The following is a 23985-nucleotide window of genomic DNA, read 5'->3' on the forward strand; positions in this document are numbered from 1 at the left end:
GGAGCAGAACACATCAGATCAGACAGCAAGGTATCGTCACAAGGTGCTCTAACTGCATCTCTGAGACCTGGTCTCTTATACACTGGTTTATTGCTTTATTACACATAGTACATTCTTGAGATTCCCTTGATGTATGGGGGAATATCCCCTGAAGCCCCGGTTCAGATCCGATCCCACACATAGATACAGTAGAAGTTCCCACCCCACCCACAGTAGGAGATGGCTATTGCGCAGCAGGGTATTCCGCCAATTCCTGGGGGGTGTGTGTGACCGGTCGGGTCTCAGGGAGTAGGGGCTTTGATCTACTGTAATCCCTTTGATGTGGGGTGTTTCCCTTACAGTAGGGGCAATAAACTGCATCCGCAGGGCTAGGTGATGGCCTGGGACCAGTTCAGACAATGGGGCGCAGAGGAAGGGGGTTATCAAAGGAGAGGCATGACCATGTATGGGATGTCGGTCGGATGTGGTTCCGTAGCAGGGTCGCGCAGAAGGAGAGGGTTTATGGCCTGTATGAGAGAGCGGGGGTGGCCGGCGCGCGGGGGATGCTCGCAGCGCTAGGGGAAAGCGCTGGTGATCGAAAATGAGCGGGGAGAGAGTGGGGTGCCTAAAATGGCGGCCGTGCATTCGCTGTGCGTGGCGCTGGGGAGAGGCAAGATGGCGCAGATAATGTTCAGTTTGCACGCTAAATTTCCACAAACTCTAGAGGTATTGTTGAAAAGGACCTGACGTGAGTCTTCCTCACACAAGAGCTCAACTCAAATTCCATCAAGCTGCAACTTAAATGTATACTGCTAAACTGTAGATGGGCTGCAAGACATGCAGCTGACACAGCTGACCTCATTCTCACTCATGAACCTGACCTACTAATCCTGACTGAAACATGGTTAAATGAATCATCTATGCCCATCCTCGACATATTGGTGCATCCAAACCATAACATCATCAGACTAGACAGATAACTGATAAGCCAGGCGGCGGTATCGCTTGCATACATCAGACCAATCTCTCAGTGAACGCCTCCCACTCACCGGTTCTACCTTCTTGTGAATACTGTGCCTAGACATCACAAATATTAACAAACCATTGTGCTCACTGCACACATTTTTCCGCCCCCCCAGGGGAAAACCTCACCTTTATCGAACTTCTCATGGGTATAGTATCTACTATTGCTGGAAAACAAAATACGCAACTATTCCTCGGAGACCTCAACCTCCACTGGAAAGACCTTAATGATTCAGCAGTCATCAGCCTCAAAACTTTCCTCTCAAACCTCAACCACACTCAAATCCGTAACTGCCCCACACTTGATAAAGGATCAATTCTTAGTTATCTCCAAAGCTGAAGCCACTCAGTTCGAAATGATCCTCCCCTGTGACTGGTCTGACCACGACATCATCACTTTCTTCCTCAATGGATCAGTAAAACCTCTCTCTGCCCAACCCACGAGACCCAAAATATGGAACAGAAACCTAAGAAACATTGGTGCAAATCTAGTCACTAACTCCAGCCCGCACATCCTGCTTCCCACCGAAGACCTATTCGATGTGCAAGATCTGACTGATCACTACTAATGCTCCATAAACAAGGTCCTAGACAAAGCCACTCCCTTGCTATTGAAAAGAGCCTCTTCAAAAGATTTTAAACCATGGGATGATGGTAGACTTAACGAGGACAGAAGATCCCTTAGAATAATCGAATGACAATGGAGGTCAGCACCTTTTTCAGTTCACCTCCATTTGCTAAGAAACATGAGAAACGCCTACTACAAAAAGATCAGACAATCAAAAGCAATCTTTTTCAGTAATCAATTAGACCAAGACAAGAACCGCCCCAAAAAACTATTTGAACTAATCAAAACACAATCTAAGGGCGTACCTAACCCCCCAAACTAACCCAGACTCACCACCCAACTGCAAATAATTCACCTCCTTCCTCATGTTGAAGACAGAAAACATAAAAACGGACCTGCTCAACAACTTAACAACCCATTCTGAAATTCACATGGACACCTCATCCCCCCTCCAGGAGCCCAACTTATATGCTCCCCTAAGTCTAACCTCAAAAACAACGCCTCATGGTCATCCCTCACTACATACAGTGAAGAAGCGATATCAAAAATGCTCACATCTTTCAACCCTCCAACGACTTCACAGACCCCCTGCCCGCAAACCACATAAAAGACTTAATTCCACTGTTACTGCCTCTATGGGCCAAGATTAAAAAATACCTCCCTCCGGCAAGAATACATCCCAGATATTCTTACATCTGGGCAGGTGTCCCCCATCTTAAAGAAACCAACAACCGACCCTGCGGACTTAAACAACTACCGCCCAATATCTAACATCCCTACTCTGCCCAACCTATTAGAAAAATGTGCTCACACACAGGTAAGCAAACATATAGACCATTTCAACCTGCTTAATCAATACCAATCCAGCTTCCGTACAGGGCACATTACTGAAACAGCCATGACCCTCATAACAGATGACGCTCTAAAAATCATTGATCAAAATGAAGCCTGTCTGCTACTCTTGCTTCACCTATCCTCAGCTTTTGACACCATCAAATACGACAACTTACTAGACCTCCTGAAGCACAGAATGGGATTATCTGGATCAGTTCTAAACTGGTTCTCTTCATTCTTTCAAAATAGATCACAAAGATTCAAGGTTAATCAATCCTTGTCCAATTCCGTCCCAGTCACTCTAGGAGTCCCGCAAGTATCTTCCCTCTCTCCTATACTCTTCAACCTATTCATGGAACCGCTCACCGACATCCCCAGCTCCTCTAATGTCCAATACCATATGTACGTGGGCAAAACACAAATATACTTAAAAATCCATTGACTAGAGGACATCAAATCTCTCAAAGTAACGCTACAAATAACTCAGACCTGGCTGACTGAAAACCATCTGAAATTAAACACCCTCATAACTGAATTCCTCCTTATCGCCCCCCCCCCAACCAATTGACCATCATCCTGGATTGGCTGAAACACCTCACAGCACTCAACTGCCAACCTCTTATTATCAACTCAGCGAAATCACTGGGAGTAACTCTCGATAACAATCTAAGCATGCAGAAACACATTAGCAGCGCAACAAAAGGAGCAAATTTTCAAATGAACACCCTAAGAAGACTAAAACCCTTCCTCCCAGCAAATGACCTTAAACTTGCAGTTCAAGCTCTAGTACTCCCTAGAGTTGAATATGGGAGTGCTTCTCTTTGCGGACTCCCCAGATCAACGACGGCCCCCCTAAGAGCCTCAATCACCTTAGCTGCTAGACTCATCACTGGCTCCAAAAGAAACTGCTGTATCTCCCCTGACCTTAGAGCCCTCAACTGGCTACCTTTCGAAGTCAGACTTCAAGTAAAAATCACATGCATAACGCACAAGGCCATACTTCACAACACTCCGAGCTACCTGGCACAGAAATTGGTACTTTCTTGTGGCAACAGATCCTCCAGAAGCACCAGTAACATTCTATTGAAACCACAACAATTTACCAAGACGACAACATACAACCGTGCCTTCTCGGGGATTGTGCCCAGGATTTGGAATGCACTACCTCCAGAAACCAGACTCAATCCCTCTATGGTATTGTTAAAAAAATAAGTGAAATCTATTCTCTCATCTACATTCACATGAACTATGTTTATAAGTTGTAATACTATTGTATGAAATACACGGAACATAATTATTTCTTGTAATACTGGTTTTGTTTACTATATCTGCTTGTAAAGCACTCTGATACCCGCAAGGGTTTGTCCGCGCTATATAAAACCTTCAAAATAAATAAAAACAAATCAAGTATATATATAACAACAAAGTTAAAAATAGTACAAAACATAAAATCACTGGGAGTAACTCTCGATAACAATCTAAGCATGCAGAAACACATTAGCAGCGCAACAAAAGGAGCAAATTTTCAAATGAACACCCTAAGAAGACTAAAACCCTTCCTCCCAGCAAATGACCTTAAACTTGCAGTTCAAGCTCTAGTACTCCCTAGACGACAACATACAACCGTGCCTTCTCGGGGATTGTGCCCAGGATTTGGAATGCACTACCTCCAGAAACCAGACTGATTCCCTCTATGTTATTGTTAAAAAAAGAAGTGAAATCTATTCTCTCATCTACATTCACATGAACTATGTTTATAAGTTGTAATACTATTGTATGATATGCACGGAACATAATTATTTCTTGTGATACAGGTTTTGTTTACTATATCTGCTTGTAAAGCACTCTGATACCCGCAAGGGTATATAACAACAAAGTTAACAATAGTACAAAAGCATAAAAGGATTAATAGGCAAAGTAAAGATAGGGACGGAAGATAAAACAAGAGAAATAAAGAACACACTATGGAAAGGGCATAATCATTGAGAGAGAGAGATAGAATAGAGAGAAAGTCAATAATATTAGGGGAGGTAAGGGAAAACGTCACTGCAAAGAAAGAGGAAGAGAAGAGAAAAAAGAAGAAACAAGAAGAGACAGTACATGCGAGAAGTCTCACGACTGCAGTATATATCTTTACAGAAGAACAAAAGATAAAATGAGGGGTGGCATCGGACAAAGCGAAGACAGCACACCTAACAGGGAGAGCAACACACCACATCCGAACTTCTTATTGAACATATATGGGATCAGGAACATGAGGCGGGTATATACCAAATTCCACGAATTCTGTAAGAAGACAATAACAACACAACATAATGAGGAAGAACAAAAAAAATAAAAAAGTCTATTTAGGAAGGAAACATTCTTCAATAAAGGCAAGAAGGAGCAAATGCAAGAAACAAAATATTAAAGTTCAAGTTAGAGATGAAGGTCCAGTAATCTCCATCGAAGATGGAGAGTGAGAATGAATGAATTTCTAGAGATCAACGGGGTTTTCTAACGAGGAAGTCTTGTTCAAGAATGTGACCTTAAACAGGCAAGGACAGAAAAGTCCATATCGTGCACCAAGAGAACGAAGAGCAGGACGAAGATCCAGAAATTCCTTTCTACGTTTAGCGGTGGCTGACGAAACATCCTGAGAAATGAAGAGTCTAGTACCAGTCCAAGAAAGCTGTTTTTTAAGTTTGGCTGCATTTAAGACTTTTAAAAGATCATTGAATTCCAAAAATAGAAGAATTACTCCACAAGGTTTGGAAGGAGCAGAGAAGGAAGATAAGCGTGGACCCAAATGGGTGAGCGTGTTTAAAATTTAATTTGGTTAATGTGAAGAGGTCTAGGAACTGTGGTAAGAAAGTGGTGAAGAAAGCAACAGGGTCATCACCTTCAAGACCTTCAGGAAGACCATATAGACAGAGATTATAATGTTGGTTTCAAGATCCTCAGACAATATTTTAAGTCTCCAAGAAGGAAATTCTGTTCAATTAATCCTTTCCTTCACTTATCTGTTGTTCCACAGAAGACAGACGAGAGTCCATATCTGACCATTTGTTATCCAAAGTCTGTAAGCGGAAATTAGTGTCTTCAATGAAAGGTCGCAATGCCTATATCTCCTCCAGTACAGTGTCCAATGAGATAGGGGACATTGATTTAGGTGGAGACGGTGGATCTTGTTTGACTCTTTTGTTTGTAGAAGAGGGCAATTGTGCCTTAGAAGTATTAGTAGGTGGAGTCGTAGAACGAGAGGACACCGACTGCACCATTTCCTCAAATGGCTGTGAGGAATTAAGTAAGGGTGTATTCCGAGTAGAGCAAGAGGCTGGTTTGTTGGGAGAATGACCTTTAGCAGAAAGCAGCAAACCTTTGCATCTTCCCATGAGCCAGCACAACAAGCTGTCAGGAATTCCTTGTGCATCAATATAAATCAAACAGCGTAGGACAATGTGTCAGAAGTGAAATCCCCACAGGTAAATACTTCTTTTAATGTAGAAACATCATCTCTTAGCAAAAAATTTGAAGGAGGTTAAAAAAAGTAGCATTTTAAAGCAATGAGGGTCATTTTCTGAGGAGAAATATTCAGGCAGAGGAAACAAAATGGTGGCCGCTGATTAGCCAAAAGGATTCACATGCAAAAATTAATGGTCAAGAAGGGTAAAGGACCAAATGGAGGTAGCATCTTATAAAGTAGGTGGTCCGATTTCATGAAACACCAAACAGCCGTCAAAAATACCTCTGGAGCCGCCTTAATCTCATTTGTGATCTCCGACGCTGTGCGGAGCTTCACAGTTAAGTGGCCTTCTTGGGTTGCATTGCGCACCCTACCCCACCCTAGTGCTTCTAACTCCCTCCTTAACTCTAATCGCTTGTCCTGCCCCCTGTAATTACAGCAAAGAAGCTTTTCTGGATCTGCCGTGGGCCACAGCAGTCAGCGCTCCAGGGACGATATTTCAAATGCCGCTGATAAGGAGCGACACCCCACATCCTACATAACAGCTCCAGCCTTTTACATTAGGACCACTGCGGGCCTTGCCTGATGCACACATGTGCAGATAACACCAAATCCCCAGTTTAAAAAAAGTATTTCCGGCAGAATTATCAGAAGGCTGCCCTTTGCACTGATCTGTTTTTGTATTCACGCACTTTTCCCTTTATCCTCCCATAATTGACTGGAGTACCGCCCCTAAAAGCCACGCATGCCAGCCGCCCCTGCCTAGCCACTTGAATGTGTCTGGACTGTGTATAAAGTTGTCATTACTTGCTGCGACCTGGAAACGTTTGCTATAACTCCCAGTATCCCATAATCCTCGAGGGTGAGAGACCCTCCACATTTTGCAAGCTGATAGGCAGACACAGTGAACCCATAGAGGTCCTCTGAGGGTCCTAACCCTCTGGGAGAAAACAAAGTGTTCACAATGGGAAAAACTGATAGATTCCAGACCATGTTACAATTTGACTAGCATAAGGCCTCCAGAACTCACGACATGGACGTCGCTGATAACAACACAACATTGGAGGGCGCTGAGCCACTCACGGAGGCAGATCTGAAAAATATCATGGTGTCCATGCGGAAAAGCCTTACCAAATTAGACAGCAAGATTGATGCTCTTACGTATTCCATGGACCGGAAGTCTGAGCGCCTTGATAAGCATGAACAAAGATAAGATGAGGTGTAGAGAAGTACTTCAGAGGAGGAAGACACGCTGTAGGCTGAGAAGGCTGCTAGTAAGAAGATCGAAAACCTCCTCATGACATTCCAGGCTAAGGTAGAGGATTTAGAGTCCCTGTCAATGAGAAACAACATAAGTATCGAGGGCATCGCAGAAACAACCAACATCCCCAAAATGGAACCATTTGTTTAGTGGTTACTCACAGAACTACTCGGAAAAGAAACGTTTTCTGATATGTTCATTGTGGAAGGTGCACATAGTTCCTTGGCCTCTAAACCAATCCCGGGCACAACCCCACGACCCATAATTGCGAGGCTGCTCTACTACAGGGACAGGGATGCAGCCTTAAGGAAGGCTTGAGATCTAGGAACCCTCAGATATGAAGAATCTGAACTTTCTCTGTACCCAAACTTCCCCAACAGGTACAGGAGGCCAGGAGATTGTTTGTACCTGCTAAAACGAAGATCAGAGAGCTCAATATGGACTACAGCATGCTTTATCCAGTTAAGTTGCAGATCATGTCGGAGTGCAAGACTTTTTATTTTACTGACCCTAAACTAGTGCTCCAATTCATGAAAAAAAGGAACAAGCAACCCAGCGACATAGCTCCGTGAGAGAGGGCCATGGGGAGGTGGGCGGTACGCTGGACTTGGAGGAGCCGCAAGCACACCTGGGGCTGCAATTATGTGAGTTGTTTGGTGGGGGTGAGGCCTTCACTCTGTATAAGTTTGGTATAATATAAGTCCTCTGCTGGTGAAGACTTCCAGAAATTTAAAGACAGATCATGTTACATTGTGATGCACAAACTTTAGCTGAGATTTTAGAAGCATCTGTGTAGATTAGGGGGTCACATTCGGTTTGTTCCATTAATCTCAGCCGCGGCCCCTGTAGGTAAGAGTGGTGGGGCCAGGTGGGGAGGGATTTTGAGAGACGACCACGAGGGTAAATTAATAATTTTTTCATTTTCTCTAGTGGTCGTCACTCGAAATCCCCCCACCCGGCCCCACCGCTATTACCTGCAGCGGCCGTAGCTGAATAATTGTTAAGTGCGGCCGTAGCTGCGTTGAAGTCGGGTATTGGGAACACCCATCCCAATGTGTTCTCCACCCAATGTTCCATTGTTTGTTTGAGTGGGTGGGTTAGGGAAGGGCGGAGGGAAATATCTAAGCTATGTCTGTTAGGGAATGGCTAGCGTGGGTGGGTTTTAGGTTGATGTCTCAACAGTAAGTTTTTTCAGGGGAAAATGCATGTATGATCTGGTGACCAGGTATACTCGGTACAGAATGCTACATAGGCAATGATCGCAGACACAGACCAAAACATAGCAAGTCAGGGAACCAGTAGTTCAATACGGTTCCTTACTTAGAATGTCAGGGGTCTCAACGATAGTAGGAAGGTGTGGAATATGGTCGCATACCTCAAGAGACATAGTGTAGATGTGGACATTCGGCAAGAGACCCATCTAAGACCTGACAATATCCTTGATGATCCAGTGTAGAATGCAGGGCTACTGTTACACTGCCAGTTTCACCTCCCATGCCAGGGGAGTACTCCTGTGGGTCCGGCGAGGTTCAGGCATCGCATTTGAGGGGCTATATGTGGATGGGGGTGGTAGATATGCTCTGGCTCTCTGTCATAAGGATGACCTTTCCTTCCTACTGGTTGAGATATGTGGCCCAAATCACAAAGACCCGCAGTTCTAATACACCCTTGAAGCGCGATTGAGTCAATGGTTTGGGCTGCCGCAGACCTGGGGGGGGACTTTAATTGTATATTAAATCCTGATCTTGAGCACCCTAAAGGTACCTCCAGGCAAGGGTCAGCGGCGGCTTAAGCCGTTTTGGAGATAATGGGCAGGGAGGGGCTACTGGATGCAGGAGGCACACTTCCCCCATGGGAGTGGGGTTACACACATTATTCAAGGGTGCATTATACACGCACCTGCAAAGATTTATTGTTGATCGCTATATGTTGCGCTGAATGGGTTTAGTATTGTGAGCCTCTACCGAGGACTTACTCTGACCATGCCCCAGTGTTATTGGTTAAGTACCAGACCAGAGAAATGCATGCGTTTACTTGGCACTTCCCGCCTTTTTCATTGCTAGATTCTGTCTTCAGAACCGAGCTTGCACAGGCTATAGAAGAATATTTCTTACACAATGTGGGCTCTGTCGCCAATTTTTCCACAGGTGGGAGAGGCATTTAAAATCTGCATGCATGGGGTGACAATCTCCAAACACGCGGGAGTCCTCCGATCGATTAGGAGTAGACTATCATGACTAGAGAAAGAGATAGGGAACCTGGAAAACAGTTTTCAATGCACCAATGACCTTAGCACCCTGGTAGGCATTAGGCAAAGATCGGAAGAATTCCACGAGATGGCGAATGACGAAATTAAACACATGGGTAAATATGCTGCTGCATGTGTGTACGGGGAGAGTGATCATCTAGGTGCTGTCTTGGCAGGCTTATTGTTGAAGTGCAGGACTACTTAGCACATATAGCGATGCCCTGGCTCACCACAGAGCTCAGGGAGTATCTGATAGCTCCCCCAATCCCAGCTGAAATTAAGATGCCCTAAAAGGAATGCAGTCGGGAAAATCACTGGGCTCGGATGGCCATACGTTAGCTTTTTACAAGGCCTGCCAGGATCTATTGATCCCCCACTTGATAACATTATTTGAGTATATGGTGTAATCTGGAGAAATGACCCCACAATGCGAGAAGCTGTAATAGTAACGTTGCTGAAGCCTGGGAAACAATTCAATCTTTGTCCATCATATAGACCATTGTCTTTGTTAAACGTAGACACTAAAATATAATCCAAAATCTTGGCTAACAGAATAGCGTCTATCTTGTCCGGTGTTGTACGCCCTGTACAGGCGGAATCTGTGCCCGGTCGAAGTATAATGTACAACCTCAGAACTCTGTTTGGCACTATGCAGGTGATGGACCCAGAAGTAAAGGTGGCTGCGATGTTACTGGACACCGAAAAAGCCTTTGATTCTGTTGAATGGGGGTTCATGTTCACGGTTCTCCAAAGAATTGGGGTCGAAGAGATATTTACACGTCTTGTCGCTGTCTTGTATGCCCGTTCGTGGGCCAGAGTGCAATTTGGCAATGCCGTATCTTCTTCCATTGAAATGAACTGGGGTACTCGGCAGGGTTGCCCCCTATCTCTATTATTGTATGCTCTGGTGGCAGAGCCTTTGGCCTGTGCTTTACGTGAACATCACGGTAGGAAGTGTTTTCAATTCCCGGGATATAACCTGATTATATCTGCATACGCTGACGACACACTCATTTATGTCTGTGACCAAGCCGTGAACCTCACTCCGACACTTATAGAGGTGATTCGTTTCGGAAGCTTATCAGGCCTATAGGTCAGTTGGGACAAATGTATAATATTTCCACTCACTCCCAACATGACGCCAGTCCCCACAGACTACCCACTGTAATGGACTACAGAGTAAGTTCGCTACCTGGGGATCTGGATCCACACAAACCCCACGATTGTACTACTAGACAATTATGGTAGGTCAATTCAGAAACTTTCAGAGGATGTAGAGCGGTGGGTTAAACTCCTGAATTCTTTAATGGGACGAGAGGCCATTATGAAAATGGTTGTGCTTCCCAGATTTCTATTTTTATTCCAAAATATTCAATTATTATTGTCTCTGGCCTAGTTTGACAAACTGTTCTCTCATGCTTTTATTGGCTTGGACAGGGAAACAGCCACGTGTCCAATGGGAAGTATATACTTTACCAGATGATATAGGAGACCTTGGAACCCCAGATTTAGAGACCTATTACAGGGCTGCACAGCGCACCTTTGCACATTATTGGGTTCATGCCTCTCCGACGCTCCCACATCTATACCTTAAGAGGGACGCTGCGGATCCTTATCTGCTTCCTTAGATGCTGTTTCGCAATCCCCCACGACATCACGGGGTCTTATATACTCGATCGCTGTTATGACTCAGGCATGGTGGAGTTTACTTAACAAACAGGCGGGGGCTTTAATGTATTCGCCATATATTCCCCTCTGGTGGTAGTTGTGGTTTCTGATGGGCCAGGAAAAAGGGGCAAGACAAGCTTTGAACACATTGAGTATAAATGTCATGGGAGACCTATTCATGGAGGGCAGGGAGACCTATCAGCCACCTCTACACTAACACAATTTCACTAATAAAGCACTAAACGAACCCTGAGGAGGCTTCTGTGGTACGAAATGTTGGAGCCGCAGGTTATGCCGGCTTTGTCATATCTACTGCAGACGGACTCACCCTTGAAGCTCACTACCAAGTTTTATGCATATGCACAGGAAGCATGGTAGGCCGGAGATGCTAAGGAAGGCCCATGAGCAACCAACAGTGGCAATATTGCTGGGCTAAGACCCAGACCCTTTCTCTGAATGGTAGACATAGGCTGATCCATTTAAAATATCTCCATCGGGTTTACTATACCCCTGATCGACTGTGCCGATATGGGCTTTGTGAATTTTCAGGCTGTCAGAGATGTGGAGAGAGTGAAGCCGGGGTTCAGCATGTGGCCTGGCTCTGACCGGGAATACATGAGTTTTGGGGAAAGATATTCAAGGAACTGAAAGCGATTCCTGGCACGGGGTTGGAGCTCGATCCCATGTTGGCACTGTTGGGTTATGATCAGGTGGACGATAAGTCAATATGCCGACTGGTGGCAATGGGAATATTACTGGCCAAGTGACGAGTAGCAATGAGATGGGCCCGTGACGAGTAGCAATGAGATGGGCCCGTGGACCACTATCTATGGTGTTGGAATGGCGTCTAGACAGGACGTACTGTCATACCCAAGCAGAGACATATAGTGACCTACTACCCCCCCAAAACAAATCACCCTTGGAATTATTGGGGTCCCTCCCAGTTATACATAGTGAGCAAAAAAACGGGGGAGGAGGGATGGTGGGGGAGATGTGCCAAGCAATAGAAGGTAATGGATGGGACTGTGAGAGCGTAGGATTGGGGGTCACTATCTCTGCTCCATGATACAACTACGATTGACGAGGTCGCATTTGCTTGGAGGTGTCAGAGTTAGGAGTGTCTCCTGGTGCAGTGATATGGATGTCCCTAAAGTATAACGATGTTAAAGTGCAATGGAAGTTTTATCCCACATATGGGGAGTGGCATGTCATGGGTCTAGTTAAATGTATTCAATTGTCATGTCATATGTAGCTGAGTAATGTACCTGGACAAAATGTAAGTCTCACAATGTTGACAATAACCGCAATAAAAAGAAAAAGAAAACAATAGGACTCTATCTACATCTCTGCAATCTGGCAGTAAAAGCATGTTCCTTTGTCTGTACATATGTACCTTAAGATTTGATTTTTCCTTGGTTTTTTTTCTTATGAGAGATCAGCAGCGGCCCGTCCGTACGGTCTGAGAGGCCACGCCCCACACCTTTTTACAGGCAAGAAGAGTGTCTGTCAGGCTGAACAAAGGTCAGCTTAACAGACACTCTCCTTGTTCAGGTCAGGCATCCAGGAGCCAGACATGCACTAAATACACAGGCTCCTGGCTGCCTGAGCTGTGCTTTGGCAGGTTGAGGATTTCATAGCCCTGTGTGCAAGACCTCCCCAGCCTGGCAAAAGTGCCTCGCGGCCCTCCCCCTTGTGACGAGGGGGAGCGTCACTGATTGCCTCAGACCAGGGCACTTCAGTTTTTAGCCCTGAAGTGCCCAAGGCCGAGTGTCATTCAGTGACACCTCATTACAGAGTGGGGTTGGGTCAGCAGTCTCACTGACCCCATCTCACTCTGTGGCAAGGTTGGGACTGCTGTCTTTCCGCATTGGTTGACCTGAGGTCAGCCAATTAGGGAAGGTAGCAGTCCCAACCCTGCTGGGACCTCTGATGCTTTCTTCTCGGAGAGATGCAGTTAAGGTAAGTTTCATGTTTGGTGCAAGCATGCGTGTATGTATGAATCTATGGGTTAGTGAGTGTTGTGAATTGGTGTGTGTGTGTGAATACGTGGATGTGAGTGAGGTGTATGCTATCTGTGTGCTCCCCGGCCTGCCCCTCTGGTAACGTTACAGGCCATCACTATAAGTTATTCATTTGAAGGCCTGATTAAATAACCCTGTTAAATTGCAAATTTGTCCCAATATCCATCAAGGACCTCATCAAAGTCACAAATGACCCCAAGTGTCGTTAGTGAGGCCTTTTAATGACAGTCACCTTCCTTAAATAACCTATTGAAGTTCCCAATATGTCTTAAACTGCTGTGGATTTCCAAGGACTTCAAGGACATTGTGGACGCTGTGCTGTGTGGGGCGTGCTTTTAACCTTTGCACTTTCCTGTCCGGGACTGCGAGGACCAGGCTGCTTGGCGGCGTCATCAGCTGTCTCCTCTTCCCGGCCCCTCCCCCCGCAGGTACATAACGCCTCGCGGCCCCCGCTTCGCGGGAGCCGCTCGTAGGCTCGCCATCAATTTCATTCTACCTGGGCTCTGCTGTGGATTTCCAAGGACTTCAAGGACATTGTGGACGCTGTGCTGTGTGGGGCGTGCTTTTAACCTTTGCACTTTCCTGTCCGGGACTGCGAGGACCAGGCTGCTTGGCGGCGTCATCAGCTGTCTCCTCTTCCCGGCCCCTCCCCCCGCAGGTACATAACGCCTCGCGGCCCCCGCTTCGCGGGGGCCGCTCGTAGGACTTCAAGGACATTGTGGACGCTCAACATCCTCCGCCCATAAAGCTGCAAACCTGATCCACGCGCAAGCGGGACGCGCGCGGGACATAGCCCGGGGCTAAGCCTGGGCAAAGGGTGGGCCCTCCTAGGCCCTCAGAGGCCGAGTGAGGCCGGGCTGGGCTCGGCTATTGATCAGTTGGTTGTGGCAGCGCTTGTACTTGTGTGCGCTTAAGGTGTAATAAAAATATGGCTAGTATGGCTAATACCACCATTAGCATCGAAGAGGAGAAGACGAAAGTTATGTCAGCTGGCCCTCTGGACACTTATTTTAAAAAGGCGCTAAGAGGGGATGAATTAGACATTAGCTTGGACAAAAGGAGATCAGAGCGTCGTCGCTCAATAGAAAGCTTGAAGCTTAGGTCTTCTGATAACTTGATTTCGCTGGTTGCTCCCCGGTCAGTCGATAGTGGTGGCGCCGTAGTTGACCCTCTTGCACCACCACGTGATCCCTGCTTGCAAAGGGAATCTGCTCTTATCTCAGCCTCATTACCCTTAGAGATGCCCATTCAAGAGAAACTTGCTAGCGTTCATCCCGACCCTCATATAGATATAATTAGAAGTGTGCAAGTACCTGGTAAACAGGTTAAGAAGGTCACCAAGCCATTTAAAGCGGCTAAGACACTTGGGCCTCCCCCCATTAAAAGAAGATGTAAGAAAGGGGGAGTTATAGTTAAACCTAAGTATAATCACTCTGAGTTTGGGAAGCACGTTTTGAAAGGTCTAAACTTACCTAAAGGGTCAGGAGTCGAACCAACAAACACTCCCAACCCTGCTCCTCCAGTGACATCAGTCGCTTTGGAACCTGATTTGCCCTCCATAACATCAGGCTTCACCCCTGTCGTCCCCTTGTCATCTCCCTCTCCTTCGGTTGTTTGCCAGGATGCCCTGGCTCAGGTGATCAAGTCCCTCATCTCACCACTAATTGAAGGCTTATTAAGAGTGGAGAAAAAACTCGCGGACCTGGAAGCTATAATATGCAAGAAAACCAATTCAACAACAGGGCAGGGGAAGGCGGGTGTTGGTAGTGGTACCGACGTTACAGTGGTGGTACCTAATTGCCACCCTCACCTCTCCACTCTTCCCCAGGATACGGGAGTGCCGTCTAATTTGTTGGCGGTGTCTCAGTGTGTGCCCGTGCCGTCGTCAAGTGGGGGTCCTCAGAGTGTGTACATACGAGACGACAATGAGTCTGGGGGGATTAATCTTGTCCCAATTACTTTGCGGGAAAATAGGGAATGCCCTAGTAATGGTTCGTTTGCACCTAAGTACGTGCCTCAAGTTGATCTGCCCCCCGAAGCTGTACCCTTGGTGGTTGTTTTGACGGGGGTTCCGCCTTTACCAGTTGACAAAAGAGAAGGGTTTAGCGAGTTAAAAAACAAAACCATGTTTTGGCTCAATAGTTATAGACCTATCGAGGAGAAATTTAATGGTGAGATTTTACATGTGAGACGTCTCCCTTGGATGGGTGGTACGACGAAAAACATTGCGGGAGACATCGTGGTAGTAAATTTTAGAGACCCACGTGTAGTTAAGTATATTTTGGAGTGGCCTCCGGAAATAGGTAGTATTGGCATTGTTGCCCGTGCACTAACCTATTTTTACCCTAGATCATCGGTGTTTCCCCTTTCTGATCCATCTAAGCAACCCTCCCTATTGCCAATTCCATCAGGTACATATAGGCCAAACTACTTTTCGGGCCCCTCACACACCCACCAAGTTACTGATCCTTTTAGGTGGCACTATATCCCTCCTAGTTTTAATAGGAATTCTAACAGAGGAGGTGTTAATGTGAAGCCTTCTAATCCTTTAGTGTTGACGAACAGGTTTGAAGCTTTCTCTAGCCTGGCTGACTGCGATTGAAGGTTAAAGCCCCTTCGGGGCTGTGGGGGACCAATAGGTCTATCTAGCCCCAAGAACACCGCTTGTGAGAGGAGTATGGAAGCCCACGGAGCTGTTCCTGCTATCACAGGACCAACAACTATAAGTGGATTTGCTAGCGGCGGGAACGTATCCACCCCTCCCTCTACCCCCTTGGACAATAGTGTTGTAATCCCCTCGATGTTAGACCACCTAGTCCAACCAGAACCTATAGGTATTCAAACCATGTTGGACTTGGACAGGCCTGCAGCTACCCCCTCAGATTTGCAATTGAAAGATAACGTAGCTTTACATCTAGTTTCTTGGAATGTGGCGGGTCTGCAAAGAAAGTTGGTCTTGCCTGAATGGAATGTCTTCATCGATCAATTCGATGTATGCATATTTCAGGAAACATGGAGCGTTACTCCATTATATAAATCGGGATACACCACTTTTTTCATACCAGCCCAGAGTAAGGGCAGGGGTAGACCAGCTGGGGGTCTGCATGTATGGATCAAGATCGCCCTGAACCTTAATATAACTACTCATGATTCCGGATGTTGCGACATCCAACATATCTCCCTTGAGGGGGGAATTAGTAGGATTGACCTATTTAATGTCTATGCAAGAGGTACCACAGGGGACATAAATTCAAATACCATATCTATTTTACACCAGGCACTGGTTACTTGCCCCCCCTCCTCTAAAATTATAGTGGGAGGGGATTTTAATTGTACCTTTGAACCACTAGAAGGTGACGATCCCTTGGGTATAGAGGAAGTGGACTCTAGATGGGGAATCCCGTCCCTGTCTTTGCCCACAATCAAGAAATGGTCACCTAGGGTTATACAAATTAACTCCCTTACCGTAGAACATAACCTCAGGGCTCTCAATGGTAGGACCCCTTCTGACCCTGATGGGGCAATGACCTTAAATAGGTTAAGCAGCCCGTCAAGAATTGATTACATCTTATTAGACGTGGAATTATGGTGCGACCTAGTGGATATGGTGGTGACTCCTTCACAGGACAGTGACCACAATCCCTTATGCATGTCGATAAGATGGGGGAGGCGGAATACCATAGAGAGGATATCGCACCCGAGGTCTACTAAGGAGGTGATACCTTTCCAGGGTAATCGAAGACTCAAGTGGGAGAAGGTTCAGTCGCAGGCCCACAATTTGATAAAAATCAGGACGTTTGTTGAAGACATTAGCACAGAAATGGGGGTGTTTGATCCGGACCTAGCGCCTGAACAGGGCACGCTTTTTGTCCAGGCGTACAATAGTTTAACGGAGAAAGTTGGGGAATTTTTCCTCTTAAAAGGGAATAATAAGGTCAAGAGTGGTGGCAGGGTTAACAACAAAGCTATATCGAACAATCCCTGGTACACGGCGCATTGCAAAGCGGCAAGAAATGAGATTAGAATTGCCTTGCGTCAAAAGAACCAACTCCGGGTTAATATAGCCAGGAAAGAATACGCTAGGGCCTTGCAGCAAGCAAAACGTGTATGGGAAGAACAACGCTGGCAAGACCTCAAGACAGCTTCCAAAGGAAAGAACTCCTCGCTGTTTTGGGATCTGATTAACAAAGCCAGGCTGAATAGCTCTCGCCCTTTAGATAGCCACATAACAGGTCAGCAATGGCATTCCCATTTTTCTTCAATTTATGGGGGGTCAGAAACTTCCCTTGCCCCTACTCCTTATGCCTCCAGTGTCCACCCCACGCTCCCGGTCAGGGAACCCTTTTTGCCATCGGAGGTGCTACTAGCTATTAGTCATCTTACACCTAAGAAAGCAGCAGGCCCAGATGGGATACCTGGTGATCTCCTTATGGAGGCTCCAGAGTTATGGGCTAAACTCATTGCGAAAATAATGAACCTCATCTCCCATGGTTACCCTGTCCCAGTTTCGTGGAAGGGAGCGGAGGTAATTACTGTCTTTAAGAAGGGTGCCAGAGACGACCCTGCCAACTATAGACCAATCAGTTTGATTGATGTGTTACAGAAGGTGGTTGGCAGGGTAATTATATCTAGGGTCGGCACCTGGATGGAAGAAATGCATGTGTTGTCACATCTCCAAGCAGGGTTCCGGCAAAAGGTGGGCACGATGGACCAGGTCTTTCGCTTTTCCGCGATCTATTGGAAGTCGGTTACTATCAACAAAGGTAGTTTATACCTGGCTTTCATTGATCTTAGGATGGCCTTTGACCTGGTACCACGCGAGAGGCTGTGGGAGGTTCTGGAGAATATGGGGTTTCCTGGTCCCCTCCTGAGTTTATTTGTGCATCTCCATGAGGGGAATTATGCCAGGATTAGGTGGGGTACCCAAGGGGAATTAACTGAGAAGATCCCCGTGAAGAGGGGTGTACGCCAGGGATGTGTCATGGCTCCTACGCTGTTCTCTCTTTTTGTGAATGGAGTGGTGGATTATTTAAGAGAAGAATCAGCTGACGCCCCATCCCTGGCAGGTGTCAAAATCCCCACTCTCCTCTTCGCCGACGACACTATTTTAATTTCTAAGTCGCCGTCTGGCTTACAAAAGCTCTTGAACCGATTTAGTGCCTTTTGCTCTGATAGAGGTCTCACTATCAACACTCTAAAAACTAAGCTCATGGCTCTAGCACCTTCACCCAGATTTAGAAATAACCTTTCACTAAATGGAGAGCCCTTGGAGCAGGTAGACTCTTATGACTATTTGGGCATCAGGGTCAATAGTCGCATGAGCTGGAAGGATCACTTGGCTAAAATGATGTTAAATTATAAAAGAACTTCTGGGGCGGTTATGAGTGAATATCGCAAATCTAAAAGCAAGCCCCTCTCACCGCTCCTAACTATTTATGAAGGCCAAGTTCTCCCGTCCGCTCTATATGGCTCAGAATTATGGGGGTTTGAAAATACTGCAGAGCTGGACATAGCTGAAAACAAGTTCTTGAGAGACGCAGTAGCCCTCCCAGTCTCCTCTCCCCTAATTCCTTTAAGGGCTGACATGGGCAGGCGCCCCCTTAAGGATCTAGTGCGCTTACGCCCGTTACTTTTCTGGGTTCGTCTGCGCAGGACAAGGGAGCTCCTGGATTACGCGGCTGCCCTAGATGAATTAATCCAGCTAAATACCAATAATAGGATTAAGTGGCTGAGCAACTTGAAGCGGTTGGTGGTGCTCCTGGGTTTGAGCGACTCATGGGCAATCCAATCACCTCCGCCCAAGATGGTGATTAAAAAGCTCTACTGGAATCTAGTACAGCAGGAGACACTTTCTAGTAGTTCTGTGGGCTCACTTACTGAGCGCTTCTTGTCCTTTAAGTGGTCAAGGAGCTTTGAACCCTTTTTGGATTACATTGAGCAGCCTTTAGATAGATCTCTTTACTTGAAGGTTAGGCTTGGGATCCTCCCAGTAAATGATTATACCTCGGGGTGGAAAAAGAATGTCGGCATAATGAGCTCATGTCCAGGTTGCGCAGCCCCTACTGAGTCAGTGGCACATTTCTTTTTTGCTTGCCCAGCTTATAGGGTTGCTAGGAGGATCTGGCTAAAGCCATTATGTAAGAATTTGGGCGTTAGATGCCACGTATCGGCCTTGCGGATACTTACCACCGATACCTCCTCGATTGCCATGGTCTGTGGAGTCGCAAAATTTTTGGGCAACGCTTGGCGATCCCGCATGAGGTGTTGTAAAACCCATTCTGAACCACTTATTAGTTAAGAGTATTGGTTAGGATTTTCATCATGTTGATATGCGACTGTGCTTACCCTTAAGTGGTCTAATGCAAATTGTGTTTTATTAATCTTTTGTTTGGAAATTTTATACTGTATTGTGTTATTAATTGCTCTTTTATGATGAATCTTCATCGAATAAAGAATATTTGAATATTTGAATTTGTATAAGTTGCACCATTCTTAAAAACCGAAACCGAAAACCAATTCAATAAGTTACACTCCACCACCAAACATCCCACTCATTATAAAATTACTAGTAATGCTTTAAACCGTAAAACCAACAACACACCCCGCAATCAAAGGTCTGGGTTTAGACGAAGGAGTGACCTGAATCTGCTTCGATAGGATCAGGAAAGACCTGTCCAGAGGCAGATGGTCTAGTCTTGCTGTGATCCTTGACCTCTCATCAAATTACCCTATTGTCAATCATGGCATTATATTAAAGATAACAAAAACGTATATATAGACCTCATGACAACCACCAACATTAATCTGGGCCTAAGAAATCCAACTTAGAAAAAATAGCTTGAAAAGATAGCTTTCATCTGATCCTTTCAACAGGTCCTGTGATATAATAGGAATATCATACAATATCTGGAGGAAGGAACTTTATTCCTTTATTTATTTTTAGCGTTTGTCCTGTGCATCAGTAGCTTGAAGCCTCCTCAGAGTGTTTTAGGTGAGAGGATTTAGAGATGGCAATCACAAGAAGAGTGCTTGAAGATGAAAGAGGGAACTGGCACCATCTTGTGTGGTGATATTTCTCCCAGCAGTTCCTGTAAGTGCTAAGATAAAGCCTTGCACAGGATCGCTCATGGGGTGCATTGATCCTGAAGTAATTTCCTACAGTCTGGTCTTAGGGATGTGTTCAGAGCGGGGTGCAAAGTCTCGAATAGTACAAATATAAAATGAGGTTCAAAGGCTGAGCAGTAAAGATCTCTTCTGAGCTACAAAAACTCGTTTTCAGGTCTTAGGTGTGTGGGCAGGTTGTCCCCATAATGTGAACATTCCACATGAAGATCTGTGCCACCAAATCACATGCATATGTGAGGGCTCGAGGTGACTAGGTCTTGGTTGGATGATCTTAGAGTCGTGGTATGTTGGTGAAGCTAAAAGATGCTAAACAGACATCCTGGTGCACCGAGCTGTAGCGCTTTGGGTGCAGCGCACAACGTTTTGCATCAAGCCCTTTCCTTCACAAGAAGCCAGTATCGGAAGGGCAGCCAGTGTAGAAAGAAATTGCTCCAAGGCCTTAGATTGAGTATGGGGTGGCAGCCTGATTTTGTACCCTTTAGAGTTGAATTTACTCCTTTTTTAATGGCCTGGCATAGATGCCACTGCCACAGTCCAAGGGTGAAGAGACCTCTCAAAGAACCAGAGCAATTGTACGAAGATGTGTCAGTAAAAGAAGAATTCTACACAATTGTCATCGTGGTAGAGTGCATTTTTGTTGTCCACATTGACTTGGGGAGTTGAAGAGAGGTCACTGCTAAACAATACTCCTAGGTTACGTCTTTTGTACCTGTATTGGGGAGAGTCAATGGACTTAGGCCAAGTAAATGGTAGAATAAAAGAGTCACTGGGCCCACTAATACAATCTCTGTTTTGTAGATATTAAGGCAGGGAAACACGCTTTACCAGGCGGTAACAACCACGCGGTGCCTTTTCAATGTGGACACTACAATGAACGTGTTGTTATCACATGTTCCTTAAAGCACGCAAGTAGATACAACGACTTGCTTTAGGGAATGCGTTGTTGGACTAGTGGTGGATTTTAGGTACAACATCTTTCCTATTGTTGCACAGATTTGAGTTGGTAAAAGTAAATTATACTGTTCTAAAGTCCAGCGCTTACCTAAGGCAGGTCGTTGTAACGACTTGCGTGCTAAAGGAACGCATGGTAATGATGCGTTTGTTGCATTGCCCACATTGTATAGGCATGCGTGGTAAAGGCAGGCGTGGTTCTGCCATACAACCATTATGGGAGAGCCAATGGAGTTTCATCATTTATGGAGCTGTTTCAGACTGTTGTCAACTCTGTGAATGTTCCTAGATCCTTGCTGTAGCTTTAAAAAGATCTAGCATTCATCGCATACATGTGACAGCTGACCTGATGTTCCCTAGAGATGCAATTCAGCGGGACATGGATCAATGGAAGGGATCTTAATAGCCCAAGTTATTGCATTGTGGAATGATCTCCCCCTAAGCTTTAGGGAACAAGAAAGTCACCTGAACTGGAATTAAAAATTAAAGATTCAGTGCAGCACATGTGAATCCTGTGCCCTTGTAGGTCTCCTTTTTGTATACCATGTACTATGGCATTATGATACACCACTGGAGTAGTCTAACATCGTAAAGTTTCTAGCAGACATGTGTACACATTTTTCCAAAAAGAGTGCAACTTAATACAACAGTGCATTGTAAATTATGTTTATAGCACACCACAGCACTAAAAGATGGCACCACAAATATAAAACTACGGGGTTTGGATTTGAGACCTGGGTGGCTAGATGTTAGCAGAAGCTTATTTCTCGTGGATTGTACAGCAGAATACAAATCTAGCATCCTGCCACTCAGGATTAAAGTTTACTTGAGCCTTGACTTATCAAAATGGAGCCCAACTTGGAATCACTAAATCTGAGTGGTCAGGAAAATACATAGCTGTACCAGTCTCACCCCAGAGATAAACTGTATTCCGCCCTGCTTCACCGAAGTGGCCCATGTGCAAGTATGCTAATAAACATCAACCCTGATTGACAGCACCCCATGCATTGATATAATCTTTCCTATTTTTTCGATTGTAGATATTGCCCATTGCATTTCATATATCCATTTATTCAAATGCATGTTCTATTTATTACAGACACACAGCAGTCAGAATCATGTAAATGTTTAATTGCAGTATGATAATTCAGTTTGCTTGAGTACATTGTTTAATATTTGGTTCAGTAGACTGATATCTTGATTTTCTAGTTATTTTTAAAGATTAAACATGGTTTCATGGGAACATAAATCGGTAAAAAGGCATTAGAGCTTCTATATTGATTGATATTTTAAACAGCATTCAAGAAAGGTAAATAGTTTAGTATTTTAGCTTCCTCACAAAACGTTTAGGGGCGAGAGGAATGTTTGCTTCCAGGTGAAAACATGCTGAGGGTCGCATAGCTAAAAGCAGTATACAACTTTTCCTTTCATAGACTAAAGGATGAAACATACATCTCTAGCCAAGTTTACCAGCCTGCCTGGAGACACTATATCTACTGAGAGCAGAGCCAGAGTCCACCTCAGTCTTCTTACAGAACAATAATTTTATTATTCCATTAAGGTAAGTGGGTGAGGAGAGCAAGGCAATCTAGGAAGCTCACAGAGTCTCCTTTTCAGTGCTAGGATTAGCCAAGTTAGAGAGGGGAAGGGAGGAGTTGGAGAACTGATGCAGAGATATTCTGAATTATAATGTTGCAATATGTTTTACTTTTCTTTTAGTACATATTATTACCACTAATTTGTTTTATTTCACAGTAACCAGAGTACTTATTGCGTGCACTAGGATAGCCTTTTGATTTTAATAAAGTACCAAAAGTAATCTTACTGTGAATTCTTGAGTGCAACTTATTCATGGTGAAAAGAGGTTTGGCGTCTCACAGGACTAATCGTTAACTAATACACACTTTTGTCATGTAATGCTCAGTGGGTTACATGAGTTCTAGTCCCTCGGGTACTCTGTGTTCTGATGGTATGCTGATGAAGTGTGCACTGCCAGAGGGTCTAGAGAATCCAAATCCATGGCCTTGTTCTGGAAAACGTATCATTGTCCTCATCAATGGGCCGATATTTGAGTATTTGAGTATGAGGGACGCAGGAATTTGCCAATTCTTACTAATAGCAGAGACATTTGTTGTAATATTGGTTTCCTCCCTCATTTCAGATAAGTGCGTCCCCTTCTACTTTTTTTCCCGCATTTGACTAGTAAAGGGTATTTTCCCATTTCGATTTCTGTTTTACAATAGCGCAGGCTATTTTGATCGGAATTGCAGGGCACTACTTAAAAAACCTTCTTAAGTAGGGGTTTTCCTAACAAAAGGGGTTGGGTAACTTTCATTGTAAATGCAAAACATAAATGGATACTATTTTGAAATATTTTACTCATGGGTGGAATTTGACTAGAGAGAATTGGTCAGATGTGGTTTCGCCATGTGGATGTGTGCTAACCCACAGACAGATTGGAGGGCGAAAAGCCATATTTGTGTTAGCCAAGCTTCTCATTCTTCTGTGTTCCTTCGCCAAGGGCAGCTAACAATCTTGCCCAGCCCCAGAGATAGTGCTGCTTTTCTAACATTCATAAGTGTTTTTAGGTCTCGCCAACGCAGCGCGCATGCGCTGCATAGGAAAGAGACCTCTTAAAATCGATTCAGCTTTGCAGGCAAAAACGTGCACGCGTTGCATTGCTTTCAATGCAACGCGTGCATGTTTGACGATTCCCTTGCGGGAGCGAGGGGAGCCATATGTTAGCAATTATCACGCTTGCTCCCGCAAGGGAAACGCTGTCTGCTCCCGCCCGCACCCCCCTCCCACCCCCTACTTGCACGAGGCGCACGCGTGTTTTCTGCAAGCTCCTGCATAATACAT

This window comes from Triturus cristatus, chromosome 3_1, assembly GCF_964204655.1.
Source record: "Triturus cristatus chromosome 3_1, aTriCri1.1, whole genome shotgun sequence".
Lineage (NCBI taxonomy): Eukaryota > Metazoa > Chordata > Amphibia > Caudata > Salamandridae > Triturus > Triturus cristatus.